Source organism: Thermobia domestica, chromosome 4 (genome assembly GCF_964235325.1).
Source record: "Thermobia domestica chromosome 4, izTheDome1.hap1.1, whole genome shotgun sequence".
Taxonomy (NCBI): domain Eukaryota; kingdom Metazoa; phylum Arthropoda; class Insecta; order Zygentoma; family Lepismatidae; genus Thermobia; species Thermobia domestica.
The window spans coordinates 139,470,481-139,491,353 of NC_137457.1; positions in this window are offsets into that span (position 1 = coordinate 139,470,481).

Here is a 20,873-nt window from a genome sequence, read left to right on the forward strand (position 1 = left end):
GAACAAATGTTAATTTCGGCTCAGTGTGTCATTTTCAACCATCTCATTATGATTGTTCAAAATTTTGAAAGCCAATATAAGATGCAAAATAACAATAGAGGGCAATCTAACCCTAATCGTCGCCACGTTAATTTTTGCCTCTGTCCGTAATATCAATGTTCAAGAAGAGGGTATTTCAAATGTGAGAAATAATAATACATTTCATTTTAATGTGAAAACAAATGAATTTAATGTTACCGGTATTCGAACCGAACCTAGTTACAGAAATAGCAATAGAAATAGTAATCGTAACATGTTTTCACGAAACAGGTACCCTAATAGGTTCACAGGTGGCAGGAAGTCACAATATAGAAATTGGAATGAAGTACGTAATAGACAAGACTGTACACAAGATTGCGATACGCAATGTAACTTAACCCAATCCTATGGTAATATAACGTATGGTAACAATATATTCAATTGATTCTTGTTTCATTTCACTGTAAATATTGTAATGATTTCTTTGTTATTTGTACTTTTTTTTGAATTCTATAAAGATAATTAATTCGTACATTTATGATGTTCATACGAACTTCTTTTGTTCAACATTTTTTTATTAACTTAACTTTTGGCGTCCTTCAAAGTATGCTAAAAGAAAATGTATGCAATTACTTAAAACATTACTTCGTTCTGTGATTGTAGCCAAAATTACCATGACATTTAACCTTTAAATTTATTCTTAATATAATAATTTCTTTACTTGTGTTAGTTTTTGTTGAGATGTTACTTATTGTGTCTTGTTTTAGATATTGTCGATATTTCATTTTAATTTATATTTTGCTGGAATATATCATATATTCGATCCTTTCTTGTTTGAAATATAAATAATGTATAATGATATCCCCTTAACAATCTTCTTAGTTGTGCCCCTTAAATTACATAGATTTTGTTAATTTTCAACTTATAATACTTATCAATAAACCTCAAAAGGACTTAAAATTAAAACAACTTTTATGCCATTATTTGAGTGTACCACTTGTTATCGACGTTGAAGTGTATAAATATTTGAAATGAAATTAATTAAGAGAATTATGTTAAATAAATATGAAAATAATATTGATATAAAACTAAATATGATATATGATTATATGAATTGTAATTTTTATATATACGAGGGTCATACAAGGACTTAAGTAATTAGTATGTAATAGCTAACGGTCCATAACTTCTAATTTTTTTTTATTTTTAGAAAAAAGGTCCTATTATTCATGCGCTACATGCAACGATACCTGTATTTTAACACATTTATTATATCTTTATTTGTATTTGTGGGCAAAATGTATTTTAAAATCTGCACAAGCTGTTCAAGAAAGGAAGAAGAATAATATGAAAAGAGAAATAGAAGTAATTTCTTTTCTGTTGTTATGCGATGATATTTTGTTATGATAGCGATTTGACTATGTGAGTTTAGTTGTCATAGTAACAGAAAATAAATAATATATAACAAAGGATCCATCTCATGAAAACTACATGTAAAAATCTTAAGGTGTGTATAATTTAGTTTGTTACGTACTATAATAAAAAGGTGATGTCATGATACATACAAATTTTGATAAATCAACAACCTTGTTTATATAAATATATGAAATGTTGATCTTTTGTTATAAATAGGCGTCATACGCTCCAGGATTACGGCTTAAATATGCCAAAATTAAAAGGTGGAATACTAACACGTCATCTGATTTTATAATATTAATAAAATAAAATGTTTTAAACGTGCCTAACAGACAAGTAATAACGGTATATGCTTGTTGTAACGATGTATTAGAACTGTTTATTGCACGCAGAAATGATTCCAAAAGCACACATCTATAATCTATTAATCAGTATTACAACATTTTATGAAACAAATCCCAAAAGCATATGGAAAGTGTTTCAATTTGGATTTCAAAGTACATTTCAGAAATTAAAATTTTACTTACGTCAACAAAGTTGGAGTGGAAGAGTTTCGCAAAGACGTAAATACGATGACAAATTTTCAAAAGTGAATTTGACAACGGCAATATTACCGGAGTATTAATAGGCAGCGACTCGCGACATAAGTTGCAAGCAGTAGGCTATTAAATGAATATACAATCTATTATATTCAGGTTGTTAAACTTCGTTTGTAGATATTGACTTAGAAGAACTGTTATATATTATGAAAGTAGATTTTTCGTGGTACACTAAATTTGTTCTACTTATATAGGGAAAACGGGCTGTCTACCGCCCTTACAAAAAGTATGAAACATTAAAGTTAAATAACAACTCATTTTAAATCATGTGTTCCTATCTTACTTAAAGTAATCCCGCTTTTCAAGTTACTAATATAGGATACAAATTTGATGTATTCTTTACGTAACTACTATTTAAATCTTATCTTCAGCATTTTGTTCTGAAAATTGTATGGAAGGCACGTCCCATTTCTAAAGTAAAATTATAAAAGTATAACCTAGAGTCTAAACGTTTACATTCAAAGGTTTAATATGTAAATTATTTAATAAAATATTTCCGAAAAATTAATTTAAATATCGCACAACAACTTTTATTGACTGATAAGCATGCTTATTGTAATCCTTGTTATAGATATTTTAGTGTTCACAATAATTTGTTGCGGTAATATATATGATGTGGTAAACGTATTCCATGCAATATATCTACCTTCATGTTCGTATAGTATGGTAAAAGAAATCTTTAATTTCAATTGGAATTTCGCTACATTTAAGACTTAAGTGGAAAAAGTACCCACAAGTTACAGAAATAAAAGTCTGTTTCAAATTGTTAGTTACGCTATTCCTTAAATATGATTTTTTAATCTAATTTCAGTTAGTCTGTTTACCAAAATATGGTACTATGTCTTGACAATTTGAAAGCCTGGTTTAATTTGAATTAGCTCTAATGCAGATTTAATATACATATATTAAAATTATGCTTATCTGTGTTGTGTCGCATTTTTCTTACTCTTGTTACAAAACGTGATTGAGCGTTCTTAGAGTTTACTCAGATAAATAGTTCCCTAGTTGTTATTTAAAACTTATTTAAGGAAGCTTAAATCAAATTAAATTTTTAAAAAATTTTCATTTCTAGTATACTTATTAAGAATGTGGTACAATAATTTATACTCACCTATGCAGTAAGCTGTAACACATAGGAAAGTAAAACTGAATATAGGTATTTTAAATTGTTTGTTTGTTAATATATAATATACAATGTTTCTTCAGTTCGTTTGGAAATAATTACAATAAAATATTACCGCTGAATTGAATAAAATATCTCACAATTTTATTGAGTGACCTGCATCCTTATTGTAAGCATTGTTTTACGTATCTTAGAGTTAACAATAATTTGTAATTAAGGAAAGAATTTTTTTTTTCAAGAAATGAAACTTATTCTTTTGAAATGTTTCCAAATATTTTAAAATAAAAACTAATCCTAAAATTCTCAAGAATAGGCTTAACTCTGCATAATTTAACTTTGCCTCTCACACACAAAGAAATGCACATACAGAAATACATACAGGGCGTCCGTAATTCCTATGTCACCGATTCGGAGTTTAAAATAAACATGAAAAAATCATAGATTAAAACTCAAAAGAGGCGTCGTTTACGAGTTATGAGTGTGTGAAATTTGTAGGAACGGAATTTTGATACGCTACAGTACTAAGACGAATGATCTTGACACAGTTTTTATGGAATTGCACACAACAAGCTATAGGTGTAGTATTTCACAATATAAAACTCAAACCTGCAAAACAATTGCGCAAGAGATTCCCGAAATGAAGTAATGAATTACCCATATTTCTGTAAATAAAGATCTTAAAATTGAGCTGGAAAGGAAAGAAAGTTTGATATTAAAGTAGAATTCGCCTGTGCCATGTCGATAGGGGAAGCAGAATCAAGGACACACTATGGGAAATTGAATGTTCTTGAGTGGTTGCACAACTACCAGTAAACACTTGCAACCACACCAGAATCATTAGTGTATTTTTGAAGGTTAAATTAATTTGTTATCAACGATGCAACATTGTACTCTTCAGTAGTAACACCACAAACAAATGCGGATTCATCTTTTTATCACTTTGTTGTTGGATCCACAAAATAGTATATTCTACGTCCTGTATTAATGTGTTGTAAAATGTGTCGTTTACATAATATGTAGATTTCCCTGTGCACTGACGCATAATACAGCGGAAATGACATACGTTGTTTGTATATTTACGCTAACACAAAGCTACATGGAGTGATACGTGAAATAAAATTAGGAGTCTGGACAACTGTTTACACTGTGTTCATGAATCCTACAAAAGAATGCTGAAAGTGTGACCTAACAAAATAGTGTACTACAGAGCAGTTCGCTTTTTAATAGAAAGGGAAACAGAAGTAGGAGGGGAATTCGGGACCTCTTGTTTATAACGCAGCGAGCCTTACCTCTCGTCAAAAGGGAAACGTGAAACACTGAGTTACTTATCACAAGCGTCGTTTCAAAATTTTAGTAAACTGTATTCTGTCTTGTTTCTCTCAAATTGTTCTTTAAACTAGCTCTTTAACAATAACGTTCAGTTACTTCCTAGGCACACGCTAGAGACCAGAAAAAGACGTCGAAACTACATATTATGTTTGATATTTATGATCATTAAATAACAAAAGCGCAGGACTGGATAGATTTGGACCAATGATATGCTAAGCAATAACCATGGCCTTACAGAAGATATACAGTAGGTGGATACAGCGGTGAGCTGGTCACATAATTTCGTTTCCTGCCCCATCCTAGACAGACCTAATTTTCAGTGGCTGATGAGTTCATGTGACTACTTTCTCTTCGCTATGTTTTTCAGTGTATGCATCTTGGAACATGATCAATGACCCGGCTTGAACGTACATGCTGAAAAGAGAATAATTGAAACAAGAAGGTGTGTGATTCGCATGATACAATCAATTTTCGACAATATCCAAACAATAGAAGGCAACGGAACAGACAAATGTTAAAAAAATAGGTTCTCGATCACTAATTACAGAATCAGTAATTAACATTCGTTGCAGCTCTGAAATCCACCTATCCTTGTTGTTTGTTTGTGTTGTAGGGGGATGTAGGTTTTCTGTTGCCATTAGTTTCACTATATTGGCTTTAGTTTCATTACATCTATTGTGTACAGTGATAATTAGTAACAGTTTCAAGAGGGTAGGCCCAACGTTATAATAATAATAATAATAATAATAATAATAATAATAATAATAATAATAGCATTACTTATATCATCTTGTATGTTAATTTCAAACGTCAGTTTTGTTTCTGATCAACTTTAGCTATCCTGTTCTTCTTGAATGCTTTGTTTTTATCTAATGTTCTTAAGAGTTCATTTCTGTAGTGATTGAAACTAACGCACTAAGTATGTTGTTATTCATTATATTCTTCTGGAGTCTTTTAAATCTCTTCACGGCGCCCATGCGCTTGTCTCACATGGTGTTGTAGTAACGGGAATTCTTAAGGACACATGTAACAAGAGAAGACATTCTAGGTCCGCTTCTTGCAGACCATTTGGCGCGATGTATTAAAGTTAATTAATAGGTCTAAGATACTGGATTTCGTCACAAAAGATTATTGTCAGTTCATTCCGCTGCTGATTACCGTCGGAGAGTTTAAGAAGGTTCTCTAGCGTCTTCCTAAAAAATTACTATTATAACCCTGAAATTGTTCACAGTGTAGTAGTTCTAGAGTTTCCAAAGAGTATAAATCACGAAAACTCATTTCCATCTGTTTTTCAAGTGTATCCATGATAGCTAATAAAACTCACCTGCCCAAAGCAATATATATTGCTTTGGTCAGTTGAGTTTTATTAGCTATCTTGAATTAGCCAAGGTTGCAATGAATAATTTACAAATGTATCCAATATTTTGTAGGAAAGTGGCTTTTAAGCTTTACTTTTCCTTGTCACCGTACTGCAACGAACAAGTATATTAACAAATCAAGCAAAGTTGCTTCTGAACTCAGTCACTGTTTGCATTAATCCTTTGTAGGTAAGCATAACGTCTATCGGAAGTAGATTGCAAAATATGAAACATATCGAAAGAAATAAAATTTTACTACAGAATCACAATAAGACAAATTTACATAAATTTAACGTAATTCTAGAACACCGACAGCACTTATTCGATGCGGATCTCAATTTTCATAATGAAATTTACGTATGTGACTCACAGCTAATCTTAATTCGCCGTAATGTATTTAATTGTTTGAATTGGGCGCGATGGGGAGGGAGGAATTGACTATCACAATATTTGCGCTTGACAAGAAACATGTTGCCCTCAGAAACCAGAAAGGTGCTAAGCGCCACTTTCCTTGTTTTCCAATTAAATGCATATTCTTACTTGCAATTTCATGTTTAAATGTTTTGCAAGAAGGAGACACGTGACAGAAGTGCTGGTTCAAAATTAGAGGTAGGAGCTAAGTGCTAATATTCAGCAGTTTCCTCTGCAGAAAGGTGTCAAAGACCATTTAATGGTACTTGGAACCTTTCTGCAGACTAATTCTATAAACCCTTTGGTAAGTAAAATAGAGTTCGAACCTTTATGTAGACTAACTGCATGTATCACTTTCATTCAAATTGTTGAACGTGATTCTGTACAGCGATAATTGTTTCGGGCAGAATAAAATTAAAATAACGTATGCCATTCAGATCAAGCTCTTCCCCATATTGCAAATCTCACGCTTAAGTTTCTGGAAAAACGACGTGAGATCGGAACATGTACATGGAGCCACTACTTTCTTTTTTGTTTACAAAAATAAATGTTCAGGCTTCCTCGGTCTGAATTCCTATGATATAAGCTAGCCGATTAAATCCAAAAGCACTTGTAGTCAATGAAATAGACCACACAATGTTTCAGGATTGGAACACAGTTAAAATAATGTATGAATCGTCTGCCTTGAAGGACAATTCCGGCAACATCATTCGGTGGAGCTTGTTGAAGATGCTTAATTTCACCAAATGTGATAGGAAGTTAATCATAGATCAAGGAGCAACTGTAACTAACGAAGATACTAACAAACAAACAAAGATATTGTGTTTAAAATGTGTAAAATGCGAGTTCAGTGAGTAAATGTGAGCAATGCAATTAGAGCAATTGCTTTACACACTAGTTAACTTTGTAGCAAATGAAACACATGGAATAGTGGTGCTGACTTTCTTGGGTCCTCCAGTTTCCATATTTTTTTCCACCAATTATTTCATAACCATTTACTCTCATTAATCACACGTCTATTATAAGCTAGAGAATATAACCAAGGGATGCAAACCTAGAAACTTCATTTCATTTCAAATAGAATACCGCATTGACTCAATCCACGGAGGATTTATTTTGTGATGGACAACATCGTTTCCATGGGTTTTCTCGGAGTACTCCCATTTCCTTCCACATTCTCATTGCACTAATTATTTCATCGAAATTCACTTGCCTTAATCATCGCCAACCTTAACGTAACGAGCATATTCGTGGGACGTTAAACTGTAAGATTTCATTGCGGTTGAAATGGAATGGTGAGACTAAAGTAGGGTTTTATCTGTGTGTTTGTTCGATGAAGGTTAGTGTTTCTTTTCAGCACCGAGGCTGTATGAGACGGAGACATGGTTTAAGGTGGAATCCGAACCCCCATAATAGTTCGGATTTTACTAATGTTCCCATGAGACCATATGAACAAGGAGGCACGTGCTACCTACAAGGTCAGCGGGGGAGCAATATTTTATGCCTACAAAAAACACGAAATAAGATACATTATTCATACCAAGTGTATGATACATTATTCATACCGAGACCCGGGTTGGATTATCGGCGTGAGCCCATGTGGTTCGGATTTCATGTTAATCAGAAGGTCCCATCTCATATAGCCTCGCTGCTGAAAGGGACGTTAAACTCAAAATCAACTTAACTATTCGTACCATCGAATTTAATGTTTTTGTTATAACGTCGAATATAAGTACTAAACTTCAAGACTACTGTAAAACAAAATGGAATATAAAAGATTAAAACGAAAAAGGCAGTAAGTTTAAAATTGACAAGGAAGGAATTTTAAAAGGTTAAGACATTATCGCGTTGCTTGCATTAACACTTAGCAACAACACACAAATATACTATTATAATATATATAGAACTAATATGCTATTAGTTAATGTACTATGATTAATATACTATTGAACGTCGTAATCTTGTATCTCTTAAAATTTCTGTTTCTCTGGAATGTTATAATATATTTGTCTAATCGAATCAATTTATATGTTTTACTGTTTTAGCCGTAGTAACTATGAAATAAGCCACAGCTTATGCTAATATGCAATGCTTTCAACTTTAATACGAACGGTTAGCAATAATCTGTGCCTTCACATTTTTATAACTTTTTTTATCCGTTTGTTTTGACATATTTACAGTGCTCTTACAGAATTTTTTCTGCTTCGATCCCTCCATGAAATTCATACATTTGCTCCCAAAGGGTTCAACTGTTAATTTAATGAGAGTAGAGCGACAGCATTGGAATCCAAAATTAGTGACAAACAAATCTTGATCCGTGGTTTCTACATGTGCCCCATTGTTCTCTCGGTTTTCTGTCTTATTGACATTCTACAATGACTCGCTGCCCTTACGAAGTATTGCGAAACTCAAATGCTACACAATGCTTCATATAAGCATTAACTACCTATGAGATTTCGTAGTTGATTTTCCCAACTTCAGGGAACAACGCCTAGTTACAACATTCTATTCAATAATAATAATAATAATAATAATAATAATAATAATAATAATAATAATAATAATAATAATAATAATAATAATAATAATAATAATAATGTGTAACTGTTACTGCTCGGCTACTGACATTTGCGGTAGCCGCATGATAGACATATATTTTAGTTGAGTTGATTTTAAGATCCCTCTCAGCAGCTAGGCTATATGAGACGATACCTAATGATTAACGTGGAATCCGAACCGTATGAACTCCTGCCGGGAATCAAATCCGGGTCTCCCACTCCAAGGGCAAGAACGATAACCACTTAGCCACGAGGCCGCTCATAGACATTTGCTTTCGGTGTAGTTTTCATTTCTCTATTGCAAAAGCTCAATTTGGTATATTATATTCGCATTCTTCTTGTATATAGATAAATATATTTCGTCAGTCTCTTGAATCATTACAGGATTTATTTAGTCACAATTTAGCAGTACCTAGACAAAATCCTGTTTTTCAATATAATCCTTCCCCAACGTCATTACATTCTTCAATATCACCACCACAACTAGAGGAAGATCAGAAATCAAACCTCACCGTCGTAGAATCTCCACACCAGCAGAAAATTCCTGTTCAAAAGGATTTTTCTTCCCTGACCAATAAATGGCGAAGCTCTATTTAATATTTGCACAAACCATTTTGCATTAGCGAAGTAAAAAGAGGATTGAAGGGAATAAACGATGAAACAAAAACGGAGTGAAGTATAGAGGAAAACAGGGAACATCACAAAACCTCCAACTAAATCCACAATAGAAGATAAAATACTTGACTTCGCAATATGCATAAAGCGTAGGTTCTGTGTTCTTACTTATACTAAAAGTCCCAAAAGCAAGTAGGGTCGACCCCTGTCTAGGAGCCAAAGATGAAGCAATTCTAATGACCGAAGAAAGCCTATAAATAATCCCTAAATTACGCACAGAATTTACGGACAATGCTAGTGGACACCGGATCCAGCATTTCCATCAAACCCTTCGTATATTTACTTCCTGATGTTCAATTAATACCACATAAAACAGCAGTTAATTGATATGAAACGAAATTATTAACTTGAAATATGTAGCAATGGCATCATTCAAGGTTGGGAAACAACGTTCTCTCATTACTTTCGTATGAGGAAGATATCATATATTCCAGTTATTTTTGGTTTAGACTTGCTTAAACGCTTATATGTTACAATAGATTTAGCAAAGAGCCTTACTTCTCTATTCAAAAATCATAAGATGCCAACATTACCAGAAAAGAACCAGGAAAACATTTTATTACAACACATGACTCATATACTTACACAAAGAAAACAAGCATGCTGTTTTATCGGTAAGCGCATTACGTTAGTTCCACTATTTCACGCATTTGTTCCGGTGATAGCAAAAAGACAGATTGATGATTCTGCATCTTTCTTCGTATCGTTTCTCCACGGCTTCTTTGTCAAATACAAACTATTGGGCAAAAGTTAGACGTAAACAATATGACTGGTAATTTCCGATCCAAATAGTTATCCTGTAATTATAAGGAAAACATACGCCAGTGGTGGATCTTGTGGCATGTCAGGTTTAATCTTTTGCAACAATGGAAGCGAGTTTTACAGAAGAAAATAAAGATTGTACAGTAAAAGAGGAGGTTGACAATTCTTTGAAGTATAGATACAAAAATTCATAATTGATGTTTTTAATATAAATTCTAATCTAGATTAGATTAGAAACAGGTCATTCACAAGTTAATATACAAATATAAAAAATGTTTTTATATACTCCGGACGACATTAGACATTATAGGAGCTACAATCACAAACTAAGAATCTCTAAATCAGCAGTGTTCCAGAACAAATATCTTGTTCCAATGCATGTTCGAGATCATTCAGACAAACAAATTCAAGAACTCATTAATGGTAGAATTATACGACCCACAGACGATAATAGCTTTGCGTCGCCACAGGTTATTTTGGAGAAACCAAATACGAACCATTTAGAATTGTTTTGAATACACAGCTGTGTGAAACATACATTCAATACCTGTGGATGCCATGACAGTCAACTGAGTATATGTTGAACACTTCGAAAGCCAAAAATACATAAAGACCTTAGATCTCTCCTCGGGCTACCACCAAATTTTGTTCCATCCGAAAGGCCGCTGATACATAAACTTCGAGGTCAATTACACAAGAATATCTTAGAAAATTCTCATATGCGTGATGGCTCATAAAACCAGCACGCAAGCTCTCTTAATTGTAACTGAGTTGATTTAAAATTGATTGACGAATAAGAGTTTTTGTCGATGACATCTTGCTAGGACGCTACACTTTTCAACAATAGCTATCAAAATTTGATTATAAAAATTAAGAAATTTTTATGCTTCACCTAAGACAAATTTATTTTACTCAGAGCTAAATGTTCTAGAATATTTAGTATCAGGCAATTCTATTAAAATCTCTGCAAGAATAACCAAAAATACAGAATTCAAGAATGAGTATTTTGCAAAGTTTTACGGTCTTATGTTCGTACTTACCTGGACATACCAAGGATTTTGCATGAAAATAAATGCTTCCAGAGCAATATCTGTACTTTTCAAATAATCTTATGGAATGAGGTGGAGGCTGTAAGGTTCTGTACCTCAGATGTAAGCAACTACTATTAAGCATGCTTCATTAACGAGCATGTGTTTTCTGTTCAAAATATAATCACCAACAGACGGTAGAAGGAGGATAACGGAAAGACGCGAAGGTGGTACCAAAGGAAATCGAAGATGGCCAACCCTGTCCTCACCTACTTCCCCTTCAGAGGACAGCCATAAAAGAAGACATCAAGTGGACAGAAGAATAAGTTCCAGTGCTGATCGTTAACCTTCCTAAACTATTCCTGAGATCGTTTTGTGCTACGGATATTTCCTTAAATCCAACTTGTGAAGTCGTAATAGGCAAAGGAGTTTTTATATAATTACCTACCCCGGAGGTTGCAATAAGCAGAGATACAAGTATACTATCTCCTGAAACTACGATGAGTAAGAAAGATATCCTGTAAATCACCACCCTAGGGCGCTGTGGATAGAAGGTTTTACCTTTTAATCTTAATCTACTTATCACCATCGACTTCGGTAGAGACAAAAGCATTACAGCTAAGCCGCATGGTGTTGCTACTGTCGTTGCAACCATAACAAAGATCTGAGAATAAGCGGGCAATTATTTATTTCAAATTAATTTACGGCTTTAAACTAGTTTCAGATTCAATTTGAAACATGTGTCGCATGGATATTGCTCTCAATATATTTGCGTGCACCGGAACATATTCACTGAACCCTCTAAAATGTACAGACCCGACTATCTTCCCGCAAACATTATTCGTGTTGAAGATGATACATTAGATAATGATACAATACAATAAATGATGATACAATAAATGAATGATACCTGTGAAGACCCACAATATTCAACTTCGGTAGCGGTTGAGGAAAAAGGGGTACTTCTTGTTTGTCGTCTGCAGCGAATCCATGTTATCCACATATGTCCGAGAAAGCAGAATCTTCTCGTCCATTAACTACTAAAGAGCTCTCCATTAGTGAACAGTTATCATCATTGCCGGAAAATCGGAAGAGAAGTTTAGTGTTCCGCACTAGAAAATCTGGGTAAAGCGCGATACCAGATGAAAGGGAAATTGAAATAAAAAGGGACTTCACCAAACGAAGAAGCAAAGTAAGATTACAATAAGCTAATGAACCACTACACGGACAACGAGAAAATATTAACAGGAAAGCACTAGTGAATGCATAATTTCTGGTGAAACGTTCAATAAAGGCAATGGTGTAGTGTGAATCCTGCGATGGCTGGATTCATGAAAGTGCACCTAAATTGAATCGACAGATATCCATTACACATGCTATCAGTGTTAGCTTCCTAGATAGGTTTTATTAGTCTTCCTTCTAGAAGTAGAATATGATGTTTTTCAAACATCTTACCTGTCCGTTAGTGCTCGCCAATTTTCTAAATATGTGAAATTTAGCGATCTGTATTGCCGTTTGTTTATTTCATTATTTTAGCATTTATGTCGATATCTTCAGTTTGATAATAAAGTTCACATTCCATATGTCAGGCTTATTTTGGGGCAATTTTACATCTTCTTACCAAGAGGCAGTAGAATGTGTCAAATTGTCTGTGACTACCTCTTTCCCTTAAAAATGTGAACTAATATTCACATGTTTATCTTGCCAGCTGTACTTTCGGAAAATGCTTAGAACATTTGGATTATGTACTAATTTGTGCAAAACATAAAGTTGGAAACCAGTCAACTCCCCTCCTGAAATTAGCGAGTCAGTGCTCCCTTACACCACTCTTCGTTGTTGTTACGCCACTACGAGTTTTATGAATCCTGTTGCAGGTACGGCCATGTTTTGAAACATTTTGTGTCCATTCAGCACAGGCTGCTAGTATAGAACAGATAATTAGGCCCAAGTAAAGTTCAATAATACAGTGACAGCGGCTAGATTCAAGATTCATTTCTTCCACTCTGGAATAAAATTCACAAAAAAAAATGGTTATTTCCTTTTCCAGCAATGCAACATGATTTGCTATATCTATGTGATGTGCATTGTTAAATCAGTGTACAAAAGCATTTTTTTCGCTACAAGTGAGTGTCGCAACAGATCAACGAAAGATGCAAAAATCTACCAAGACAAACTACACAAAATCAATATATTTCGTTCCCTATCAATCACAGGAAAATATGGATGTTATTAATATGGTTGTTTAGCTTGTGGAGAACATTTTAGATATCAATGTTCAGCTAGGAGAGCACAATATAGGAATAGCAAAGAATATAATCAGTTTGCACAGTGTTGTCCAAAGGTATACAAATAGGTACATAAGAAGAATCAACGAGCTACCTGATGAAGACATTTAGAAGGAAGGCAAAACCTTCATCCTTACTGAATTACAAGAAGCATTAGATGACATAGAAACAAATAACAATGGAGAAGATGAACGAATCTTTAATTCAAGCTACACCTGCACATAAGAATGAGATACAGGTGAAGATAGGGCCAAAAGGGTAAGAAGCTGCAAAAAGGAGAGTAAAGGAATAAATTTTAGTATGATGTTATCAGTAGTAAAAATACAATAATGAGCGCCATCTGACGAAGTAGAAGAAAGAAAAAAAAACGGAAAAAATCTGATATAAAACAGTTGAATAAATGTTGATCGTAGTTGAAAGATAAACTGTTGAATGTTTGTTGATTTCGGCTCCTATTGCCTATTATTTTGTGTGGTTGAGGGAACCCAAACGATGTTTTCGAATATCGTAGCTTTTTATAGGTTAATAGTGTTGAGTGAAGTCGGCAGAATTATCGCGAGGCTGCGCGGCTAAATGGGCAACGGTTTCCCAATCATGCTGTACAGTAGAGGTAAGTATTTCGTCGGTTGGCACTTAGTGTGCAGAGGACTTGGCACGTCTTTTTTCAATACAAAAACGTCAGCAGATCATTCGCCGTGTTGAGGATAAACGGTGTCGCGGCATTCTCTGTGCAGTCCATGTGGATCCCCAAATCTCGACAAGACGATTCGGCAGGGACGCTGCGGTAAGCAACATGACGTTTTGGAGGATTCTGCACGACAACGTGCTCTATCTTCATCATGTTCATCTGAATCAGGAAATCTGAGAACAAGATTTACATATCCGTCTAGAGTTTTGTCAGTGGATGAGTGCCAGGAAACCCATGTTTTCACCAACACATTCTGTGGACTAATGAAGCGACCTTCAAGAGTAATGGAGATGTCAAAATACACAACGCATACTACTGGTCCAGTGAGAATCTTTCGATGGTACTTTAACAAGGGAGGGTAAGCAAATTTTTTGTCAGATGTTCTTTGTGTGCTCTTGAAAACGCCTCACTTGCAAGTCGTGAAATGATGTGGCTACAAGATAGTTGCTCTGCTTATTTCGCAAAAGCACGACAAACAGTCGCTCGTTTATTTCCAAACAGATGGATCGAAGAGGAGGTATGATTCCTATGAAGATTGATCTCCGGACTTGCATCCGCTCGACTTATTATTTTGGGGATGTGTCAAAGACCTAGTTTACCAAAAATGTCCTACTACATGGGAGGGCATAATGGAGAGGATCTGTACTGACTAAAATGAACAAAGTGCAAACTTAGTATTAAAAGAAGTCAACAATGTCCAGGTACACATTCTCATGTGCATAACACGTGGTTTACGTTGCTTTGCACCTTTATTGTGAAGTTTCTTCGGCTGTTGGGCCGGCAATTTACTAGCCTCAGAATAGGATTTAAAACCTGGATAGAAACGGTAATTTGCCGGGTGATCTCCCTGACAGTTGGCTCTGGTGGCGGGTGTGCAGAAGTCTGCTTTACTATAGGATTGGGTGAAATGAAATTGCCCACATTTGAGACAGCGCGGGTGGGCTTGGCATATATCACTGACATTATAACTAATTGTGTATGTAACGTATTTGCTTATTACATACTGCATGCAAGAAGAAAACAATCAACATACATGAATTAAAATCTCCAACCGGAAGTAGGCACAATTCTTGCTAACGGTGCGAGATATAGAAAAAATAATAAAAAATATCCCCTTTACGGTATCTCTTGCCGTTTTTTATCAAGAGGTCTTTCACTTGTGTATGTAAAGGTACATGCACAGATGTGAGGAATAACAAGGTGATTCATGCTCATATGTGAATGATGCGCTGTATAGAGAGCGCAGGTTCAGCTACTCTATATGTTAAAATGCTAGGTTTATATGTTTGTCGCCAATCTTTTCAACAATGAGATCTCGAAAACCACAAGTTCTAGAAACATTCCGATTCCACTGATCGATTCGAAAATTAGCTTAGATTATCCAGTTGTCATTTAATTTTCAAAAGCCGTATCGTTATTTTTCTATTCAACATTTAACATTAACATTTTCTATTCAACTGTTTTGAGCCCATAAGATTGTAAAGAGAGAGACGTGAATGGACAAAGATTGGCGTAGTCGCTAGATCGTGAACTGTAATCTTTTAATTTTATTAATTCAGTTAAAATACAAAACTAAAATAAATGAATTTTAATATTCTATCTTCAGATGCTTGTTTTAAGATTTACTAATTCATATCGGACTTCCGAAGAGAAACACGATAGGAACTTAATGACCGTGTCTATAGCGACAACTCCTAGTCACGACCCCTCTTCAGCTTTATTAGACATAGGAAAATAAAGGGTTAGGAAGAAGAAGAGAAGGTAGAAGAGAAGAAGGAGAAAAGGCAGGAAACCGTAGAGGAAGTTAGAGGAGAAAGAATTACTGGAAGAATATGGAAATATGGTGAAGGAAGTCGAATAGTTATTGAAAGGTAATTCATATCCAAATGCTATTATTTGAAAATCAATGCTGAAGTGACCCCACAACGACACATGTTCACTCATACGACCCTCACTTGCATCCAGGCAACTACTCAAGTGGCAGTTGCCCCGACCTAGCCGGGTTATGAGAAAGTTTGTTAAATATAATCGTTTATCCGTTATTTAAAAATGTAATCCAGTATCTGAATTCCACAGTAAATATCAACAACACACTTGAATCAGCCAGGAAAAAATTAAGGTAATGTATATATTTTCCACAAAGATAAGCTTTGAGATTTCTGAAAAACTGTCGTTATTCTGAAACATCCCTTTATTTTGGTTTTACTCCCAGGGCCGATTCAGACTAGTTTAGAATTAGTTATATTTCATGATCTCCGTCATACAGAAATACATTTAATATATTATTACACATATATTGGAAAAACTATCATGGGAAATCAATATTAATGCTACCACTTAAAAGATAAATTTGTCATTCATTCCCGCACACTCACATACATACAGCACACTGTATCGACATGGATGAAAACAATGTAAAAGAAACCAATTAACTACAATTTGGTGAACATTTATTACATCTATTTTAGAACTAGACTCAAATTGTTATGAACATGCAATCCACATACAAGATCATAATATACAAGATTTACAAGATCATAACTGAATGAAATGAAACTTTATATGAGGATTTGAATGAGTCTTTATCTCATATATGAAGATTTCGAGTAAATTTACGAGTCCTATCTCATGACTGTTAATATCACATAAAATATCAAATCACCCTTCTACGTCGCCCATATAATTCACTTCACTTTATTTTCGGATACACGCATCCGATTAGGTTGTTAGTTGTAACCGGCACATATTCTATCTATAGATGTACTTGTGATTACATTTCTCCCACTTTTTGATCACGAGAAGGAAGTTTCGTCTCTACTATCACGGCGACTACCTCACTTTTCTGGTCACCCCAATGATTAACTAGTTCCTTGACCCGGTTTAAATCACTATCGCCTTATACTTTTAGATAAGCACATTTATTGTTAAATTCGCACAGCTTATGGAAAAACAAGAATTTCCTAAGTTCAAAAGATCTTCGTCGGTGAGAGGGCGATTACAGAGGGGGAAAATATTGTTTAAGTTTTAGGATTTGTACAGGAGGGATGGAATCTACAGTAGGATTTCATTTTACTGGTCTGAGAATATATTTAATAATACATTATTGTTACGTGACACATGTTACATGCAGTTGGGGATTCCATGGTACAATTTGTACCATACGGGTGTTTCATGGTTTATTGCGTTATAACTGTTTTATTTCAGCTTTTTCGTCCGGTGTTTTTTGTTTTTCAAGTCCAGAGGAATTGTAGGAGATCTTACGTATAGTCTCTCGCCTTCCTGCGTCGAGACATAGGAGGTGATGACGTCATATTTCTAAAATATATATTTTCATTAATAATCCTATGTTCATTATTTTTTGACGGGCTTATTTTTGCACGTGGAAGATTGGGATTTTGCACAAACATTCAGCTCAAAGAGTAGTATTTACCAGATTTTTAGATTTCTACGTTGAAACAGGGGGGATCCAGAGGGTCAAAATTGAAAAAGTGATATTTTTACCCAAAATTACTTTCTTCGGGATTTTCCCGCCTTAGATACATGATAGAGACACGTGCGTCATAACGTTTGAAAGGCACTTTCATTCTGAAGATGATGGGCAAAGCATGACCCTAGGGTAATGTGGGATGTCTCAGGGAATTTTTACCAAATATCCTTCTGTATACAAGATATGGCACATTGTCGGTATATATATTTTTGGCGTTCTTACTTTTGCACCTAGAAGATTGAAATTGTGCACAAACATTCAGCCTACCTAGTAGTATTTATCAGATTTTTTCAGGTCTCTGCATTGGAACGGGGGTCTAGAGGGAATAAAAGTTGAGAAAAGGGATATTTAGGCAAAAAACCTTTGTTCGCCTTAGATACATGATGCATGATGCATGATACATGATACATGAAATCTGGAATTAAAATTTTCTGTAGCTGGCAACACTACTATCAGACACACACAAACTATCTTAAAATAAGCTTTGGTATCCCTCTAATATATCCTACAAGTATTGTGACGATATCTAATAAACTAAGCATGTCAATAAAAAATATCTCGTTCTATCTTTAAAGAAATCACTGTTATCTTTCCAATTAGAGAACAAGGTCTACTGTAAACCTCAACTGTACTTCCCCTAAATATCCTATTGAAACTTTCTATAGTGCGTTGTGTAGAGCAAAGACGAGACTTCCAGATACTTGTACGTTTGTTCCGATATAGTCAACAAGAGGGAAATAATAGAGACAAAACATGTAATTTTTCCAAAATTTCCCCCTAAAATTTGGAAGTAAAATTTTCTGTAGCTGGCAACACTGCTACCAGAGAGACGCAAACTATCTTAAATTAAACATTAGTACACCACTAATATCTCCTACAAGTATTATGGCGACATTTAAGGAACAAAGCTTCTAATTACCAAAAATACATTACGGTGAACAGAAAAGTAAGGAAAACCTAGAATAATGAAGGGCTAGAACCTAAATACGAGTTTTACGTGCACCCCCTAATTACCCCATTGTAACGATCTCTACTTGCGTTTGTTAAGTAAGGACAAATGTTCGATTGGCGTAAGTTGACTTGCACTCGAACGCATAAGTACAGATTTATAAACAAAAATTTCTAATTTTTTGCCCAAATATAGGAGAATTTTCATTTCCCTAATTGGCAACACTGCGTGCAGACCCGTCCAATTGATGTCAACAGTTAGGTGTCAATCCGAGGTATCTACCTGGCAAGTCTTAAGGATGTCTTTCTACAATGAAGGAAGCTACAAGGAAAAAAGGAGTAAAGGAAATTCAAAATTAGAAAATTCTCGAATTTTTGACGGGTGAAATTTGAGAACGAAACTCGACATCAGAAGAAAAAGAATTTAAAAGGATAAACTATAGTACAACCACATTTTTCAAGAATAATATCCCGATATCTTAATTAGTGTCCACACAGGAGCGGATTAAACAAGTAACACACCCGTGTGTGCCACTTTGGCTACCTGCGTCACCAAGTATATATTTGATTACATTATTTTGACTACTAGCTCGTGTTGTTGTTGTAGTTATAGTCTCGACTAATAATAATATCGTTGTGAACAATAACTTTATAAAGAAAATTTTCTCTCCTTTTTACATCTTAGTTCCAACACTGTTGGTGAGAAATGCAGGGTGTTTCAAAATAAATTTTGGGGATTAAGTCTTCGTAGTATTTATTACATTTTATGTACAATTATAAGCAATGCATCAAGTAAAAGAGCACCTCAAACAGTCTTTGCTACAAGTGTTCAATTTGAGATTCATTCGTCACAAGGCACACATCTAGTCGGTAGGCTAGAAAGACCCATAAACTTTCCTCCATATGGCACAAAACATTAAATTTAGGTGAGTCTAGTTTCACCTATACCATCTCCTGAGGATTTGCTGACGGCTAGATGCAAACATTATGACTATTCACATTAGCTCTTAGGTGAAAGGTCGATTTATCACTGAAGACGACCCGATCCAGAAAATTTTCATTGTCATGCAGCAATATTTCACTTGCGAAATTGGCACGTAAACCGCAGTCTGTAGGCTTTAGACCTGTAGCAACTGCAAACGATAAAGACAAAGTTGCAAGCGTCTCCTTAATATTCTTTACACAGACGGTTGCACTGTACAGATTCAGTATTTATTAAAACACAAAAAGCTTTCTGCTCTCTAGTCTCCATCTTTGCTACTTGCTCTTTCTAACGGCAAACAGAAGAAACAATGCATGTACATGCGTGCGTACAAAACTGTTTGAGTTGCTCTTTCATTTGATATAATATTTATAATTGTAAGTTAATTGTAATAGATACTATAACGTTTCAAAACCCTAATATTAATTTTGAAACACCCTGCATTACTTCAAATTCAGTCATCCTATATTCATGTCTTTTATATACATATCATCAGGGCCGGTCCTAGTAAATTTGTCGCCTCGTGCAATGGCATAATTTGCCGCCTCCCACTTTCTCCAGAAAGAACAAATCTTACAAGTCATGATTTTAAGTATGCTACTCAAGCACGAACAATAAAGGTGAGGGGAAGTGCAGTCGCACTCAGAAAGGCTTAAATACTTACTAAAAATGCAATACCGTTGTGTCTTTTTTTCTTCTTTAAATATTCATCTATTATGTTAGTGAAAGATAAAGCAAACACACCTGCAGAGGAAAGATGGTAATCCTTTTTATATAATTCACTATCGAGCTTCAATCTCAATGTATCAGTTTGCAATTCCAGTGCAACTAGCTCTTTTATCTTTATTTCTTGATTTTTCTTGTACATCTAACATTTGAAGAAAAACTTATTTCTATCTTCAATGATAAGGAACTTGTTTCTGACAAAAACAAGACTAGTTTCATATCAAAACTGTGATAACTTACTAAATGGAATAGATATTCACTACTATTCGAGAATTGAATTCTTCCATTTCACAACAATCAAGCAATTTGTGCTCGGATTTATTCAACCATTTGCTTTAGCATTGTCCATGTGGCCTTAAACTAATGCAACCTAAACATAATTTATGAATGTAGTACCGGTATTGAAATAGAAGGTCAGCTTAGTAAATGTAACTACCATCATCATGAAGTCTGTTTCCAACAAGAAATATTTAATTTAAA